Raw genomic sequence first — 6,633 nt, 5'->3', positions numbered from 1 at the left:
TAGGAAAGAGGAAGCAGCTATAGCCTGAATATAAAGACTTGGGAAGTAAACAATCTCCCATTACTTTTGTCAACACAGTTTGCAAGATCCGTGAACCAAGCCAAAAGCCAGCATGCAGGAATTGGCAGAAGAGAAGCAGAGACAGTGTGTGTGCTTCTGTATTTCATCGCAGGACACTGGAACTGCACCCTTACTGTATTTTTGAGTTTAGCTGCATTCAACCCAGATCTGAATTCCAGGTGGGAATGTCCTCCCATTCTCTGGGGGTCTGGTTCAAATTAGCTAGGAACAGATAGATCAGCAGTTTTTCTTGCATTTTATCTCCTTCCCCATTAACTCTCCCTCCTCTTCAGCACATCAACTGATCTTCAGGGATCAGGGATCAATATGCTAAAACTACAAATGTCTTACAGGCAAAGTTCCCAAATTTGCTGTGACACCCCATCCACTCAATCTCTTCTTTATTTTCTATGCCTTGCATTACAGCACTAATATTAGAACTTTCCACCACACACACGCACACACACACACACACACATTCAGCCCAGAAGCCTCACATTTCTTATTTCCCTGTTCTTGGTGAAAGAACAGGAACATACAGTTGATAACAGTATGCTCCAAGTGCAGCAATACTCCCAGGAAAGCAGCACAGCTTTTAGTCCCTGACAGCAGTTACTATATTAAATATAAAGCCACCTGTTTTGTGAGTGCCCCACAGTGCTCCATACAGTACCTCCACAAAACCTGCAGAAGATCTGTCCTCACCAACAACACGACCCTCTTGCTGAATTCCAAAGGAGGAACACTGATTCTTTCCTCTCCACTCCAGCTGAACTAAAGTCTAAAGCAATTAAGTTATTTCCTCCCTCTCTTCATCCAGGCTTATATCAACTGGAGCTGATCCTCCTGTGTGCCACGTGGAAGTTTCAAAAGTTAAGAGTGGGAAGTGTGTTTTTACTGAAACCAAAATAAAACAAAGCCGGCTGCTTTTTCCGGGTGACTCAGAGATCCAGGACACTCTTGCCTGCTACCTTTTCTGTATTAAAATTCCCTGAATCTATACAACAAAATGTGCACAGTTTATTCAGGGAGGAGGAATACGGAGATTATCTCACTCACTATGGATGACAGAGCAGTCCACAAGAGAGAGGAAGTGACCAGCATTCACTCTTCCCCAGAAGTGCATTTTTATCTGTGTTTTTGCTGTAGAAGTATAGTAATTTGTTGTCAGGTAGTATCTAGAAGGAAGTACAGGGCATTATAAAAAGAGGGGCATTGCGCCTCCTTTAATGGGGAAACAGAGGCATACAAGAGTCAGACACCAGATATTCCATGTGCAAAGGTAACACACCCTCACACTGTGCTACAAATTACTTATACAGGCTTTTTCTTTTTTTTTTTCTCCAAGCTTTCATTTCTTCCACATCTTACTCTCTTACATCAACATACCCCAGACCCATAATCTCCCTTCTCCAGGCTCAGTGCCACATTTCTATCATCCATGCAAATTCTCAGGAAAACCAGAGTTGGAGTCAAATCTATCTAAAAATGTTCTGACACACCACTAAGCCAAAGGCTATGCCCTGCCATGGTACATGGACTCAGCAGCAACTGTTTTTGTTCACTGCAGCTTTCTGGAGCTTTCAGAGCAAAGAATTTCCACTGCAACACTCACAACACAGAACAAGCTGAGGGAGACATTTCCAGTCAAACTTGAGTCTTGCATGTTCCCTGCTGCTGGGCCTGAGTGGTGGCTGTAGCCTGCATGAAAAAACATTTCCAGGTTTAAAAACTGAAGCTGAAGACTCAGTTTAAACTTTGGTATTATTATTTCTTCAGCTCACACAGATGGCAGAGAACCAGTCCTTGGGCAAACAGCTTCTGGGGCAGCTGTGACAGACAGTGTGTGCCACGAGAATGCTTTTCCATGGGCCTGGCACAGAGCACCCTGTGCAGGACAAAACCTTCTGCACTTTTTTGCCCAGCAGCAAAAAGCCCCTGTGGTGGTCAAGGACAGGCTTGGCTACCTTTAGCTCTTTGATTTCAAAGAAACTCTTGCAGACTTTAGTATTGTTCAGGGCCAAGCTGTACTATGCAGTATATTCCATGTGAGACCTGCTCAGCTCTGCAACTATTGTCACTGTCCTAAACAGGCTAAATTTACTTGTGATATGATAAACGCAAATAACAGACACCCCAATCAGACAGCAACACGGTGGAGAACAAAAGGGATAAGCAGCTCTACTGAAGCACAAGCTCCAAGAACAGTGGTTCTCCAGGCATCAACTCACTTGTGATCTGCCTGGAGTGAGCCACGAGGCAGTCTGGAGGTTTTAGCTGTATTTTAAAAGGTAACAAAATGTTCTTTATTTTCACCTTTATCTGATTAAGACTCTACAGAAATACTGACATTCCTGAAGTGCTCATTGCTACGTGCTGGTATTGTGCCTTTATATGAAAGGAGAGAAAGAAATCATTAAAATTCTTCTAAGTAACTAGCAGTCATTTTGCTTCAAAAAATGAATAATCAAAACAGAAGGAATAAAAGGGGGTTTTGTCTCCAAAGCAGGAAAGGAAGTATTTTTCAACCCTAAGAATTCACAACAGTATCTAACCATGAACCTATTGGCATCTGTGTCTTGATCCAAATGAACTCTGAGATGTCTGTTCTCCCAGAGGACACATACCGTTAAAAAAAAAAAAATAAAATCCATGACTGCTTTTAATCTACCTGAAATATGGGAAACAGACAGAGCATATTTTGTACTTGTTTTATACTATCCATGTTCCTTTTAGCCTGCTGCAGCATTATTAGCATATTTCTGTTCCTGTACCACAGCATATAACTAACATTTCCCAGAAAACCCACCCAGGGCCATACAAAGCCATCTGCTTTCAAGCTAGCAACGAATTCTTCTTACAGATACAGGGTACAGAACAGCTCAAACTATCACTCCAACAAATTATGCTGCTGTTTATTTAAGTAATAAAAGCATTTGTTCCAAACAGTTGGGGCTTTTTCCAGCATTTGTTCTCCACATGTGGTTTGCTTCCTCAAGTGTTGATTTTTCATAGTTAAGAGACTTTTCCCTGCCTTTTATCCACCAGGCTAATTGCATTCTTACCCTTTTCTGCTTAACGAGAGCTGACATGCAGTGCTCTCAGTGCTCTGCAGAGCAGGAAGTGATGGATTTCCTGTTCCAAGGAGGTAAGGGTTGAATCTGACCTCAGATGAATTGGACATATGGGAAAAGGACAAAACCAGACTTGTGACTATCTGCAGTTTTTTCTATCCTAAGAGGGAAGATGTAGTCAAGGCCCTTTATCCCATCCTCCTGCATCCTGGAATGATCTATTGCCCAAAACTGCAGTTCTCTAACCCAGCTGCCACAAAGTGTGCTCAGCTGTTCACAGCCTCCTCACTCTGCTGCTTTCCAGAAGGATCCCACACTGTACCAGGATGTGCTGTACACAGGCAAAGCCTCCACAATGCCACCTGCCACACTGTGTCGTGCATATGCATTTTCAAAAGTAAGTGCATTGCTCTGCACTGAATCTATTTCTGATTAGGCAAAGCAGCAGGGCTGAAAACAGAAAACTCAAGTAAAAGTTTGAAAATAAATTCTGTGCTCCAAAACCAAAGCATTCACACAAATTCTTGCAAGCCAGATCTGCTGAGTCAGGTATCCACTCTGCTCAGTAGCTCCTATTCTAACAAATCATTTACTTCTCTTGCTTTTTTCATTTCAGTGAAAATTCCAATATGCAAGAATTACATGTATGTTGCCAAAGAAAATAAAGGTAAGATATACCTGCCAACCCAACAGTACCTCTGGCTGTCACACTTACTGTAGCTGGGAAAAAACCCCAAACTAAGAGCTGGCAAGGGGTACTCACCAGAGTCCATGAAGGAAGAACAATCCTCTCAAGAATTTTAATGTCTAAAGCTGAGATTGCTCCTCATGTGAGCTGGGAGTCTGAGAACACCAAACCTTCTGCCTAGAAGATTACAATTTATTTTTTTCGATTACACAATGCCTTTGAAACAAAAATTAAAGCAATGCTATGTTCAGTGACTGGCCGCCTTTTGGTACCTCTAACTTCCTTTCTAATTCTCCCCCCAAGGAATCCAGTTAATATAACACAATTGCAGTAACATAAACTTCAGTTAGAAGGCTGATCTAAAGCTACAGGGGACTTCAGCTGGAGAAGAGGAACTTAATACTACTTGGTCAACAGAGCATTAGGGAATGAGAAAGAAAACCTTTGTAGCAAGATTTCTAAAATGGTACAGACTTAGGTAATGCTTTGAGTTATGCAAAAAATAAGTAATAGAACTTCATAATGTCAAAAAACTGCATTGTACCACAGAGCTTTTCCTCATGAAAGTAAATTATTTATATCCACTGTAACATTTATTTATTTAAAGTCATCATATTCTATGACTGCATAATGTTCACGGAAGATTTGGGATTTCTAGAAAGACACCTTCCCCCTCGCTCCCAGAAAAACCAGAGGAAGTATTACATTTAAAAAAAATTACTCAGCAAATTATAACACAAAGAAGGTACTGAAAGTGAAGAAGCAATACAGGACAGATGTCAAAATCGGACATTAGCAGGTAAATGGGGTAAATACACGACTTTGTCCTTTACTCCATCTCCTGAAATCCTGCAGGAGAAATCCCAGCCTGACCAGTTCTCCCAGCTGCAGTCTGTGCTAACCTTTGCACTACTCCCTCTACCTACTGCTGATGGAAATGGAAGATCTAATCTGGGATTTTTCTGTTCAAACATCATAGCTGTAGATGCTCAAGCCTGAAAGCCTCAGGCCTGTGCAAACCCAGATTTCTCTGAGGGAGAAATCAGGGCCTTAGCCTTGGATATTATTCCTCTTGGTAGCAAACAAACTGCAAAGTTATTTTTGCACTTTTCTTACCCCTTCATATTTCTGTGCAGCTTTTCTCACCTAAAGAACTGAATCTCATTCTGCAGCTGAGCACATTTTACTTGAACTATTATTGGAATGCACTACTATTATCTATGTTACCTTGTTTACATTTCAAAATTGATTTTCTGCTTTAATTAAACAGTGACCAAAACAGTGGACACAGTTGTGTCTGTGCTCAAAATTCTAGAAAAAGGCATGTTCTTAACTTGCATAACAGACAGTTCCTTGGAGTTCTTCTGGTAGTATCAGTAATTCAAGAGGAGGAACAAATTATTTTCTGTACAGAATTACTGCTGCAATCCTGTAATTCCCCTTTGTTTTAACCCACAAGCCAAATGGCAAGAACCAAGGAAAAAGTGAATACAATAGCAAGTGTTGTTTTACAGAGAGTTAAACTGTGCTTTCATTTGAGAGATATGACTCCTATCTATTCCAATCCTTCAGATAAGTCAAAAAAACAATGCACAGGAGGAAACCGTTCATATGACCAGATTTTACTTTTAAAAGTTTACAGTGGAGCAATGTCATATTTGTCCTAATTAACAGAAAATGAATGCCTTGGAAAGATGATGAACAGTGGGGTCACAAATGTTGTTTCACCCAGATATTAAAGACCAGGCCTGAACATTGAGCTCCTGGGCAGTAAAAGACAGCTGAAATTCAGTACAAGTGAATGGATGCATATAGAACAATAATTTAAAATATTTCAATTTCACAGTGCAGAAATAAACACTGACTTAGTACAAAAGGAATGAGCCCCCAGTTTCCAGAATATCTAAGAAAACATCACCTCAAAACAAGGAGTGGTCTGAAAAGCAACTGAGGAAAGAACAATATAGGCAGAAAATGCTCTTGTATCTTGAAAAGTTTTGAACAGGACAATTGGAATGCAGCATACAGGAAGGATACCTGGATGGACATAAGGTTACAAGGGTCTCTCCATTTGACACATTTAAATAGAATGACCTCTCTGTAAGCTGTGAAACCAAAGGTGACAGGGCAGGAATATAAACAGCAGGAGCACTCTGAAGGTGTTCACTGTTCTTCCAGTAAAACACAAAGCACCCTTCAGGAAGACCCAAAAAACTAAGTGGTGTAAAACTGCAATGTATAGGATAGAAAGGAGTAAGTTTAATTCTATATGATGTGCAGGTACAGAAACTCATGATCCATGCTGAAAAACAAAAGGGATTGGACAAACTCCAGACACAGACAATCCAGACATAACCACTTCAGGCTCAAATTTGTGAGCTGGGGAAGAAAAATGACAATCAGTGGCAGTTAAGAAAGTACTCTGAGTAAACTGATGATCAGGCCATCTTCATCTTCCTTCCAAGGTACTGAGAGGGAGAAAATCCAGTGGGCCAGAAGGATTTTTTGGTCTGATAGAGTAGAGCCATTCTTACTGCTCAGGAATCTGTCACCATCCCCAAGAGAATGACTGGCTTGAATTTGCTCTTTTTTATTATTATTTTAGTTAAGCCAGGGAAGTAAAAGTTTTGGTATAAGTTTCTCAGCCATAGCTCAAGTATGTGAGGATGTGAGATGAGTCTACTGGACTGAGATGAAGTATATGGATGATGTACTAAGGAGGAAAAAGTGGATGCCTGCAGGTGCCCTTTATGATAACCTGAATAAAACACTGAGTTCAGTACATGAACATGAAATCCATGTTTAGAAATC

This window comes from Cinclus cinclus, chromosome 8 (assembly GCF_963662255.1).
Source record: "Cinclus cinclus chromosome 8, bCinCin1.1, whole genome shotgun sequence".
NCBI classification, from domain to species: Eukaryota; Metazoa; Chordata; class Aves; order Passeriformes; family Cinclidae; genus Cinclus; species Cinclus cinclus.
Note: the sequence above shows the minus strand (reverse complement) of the source record.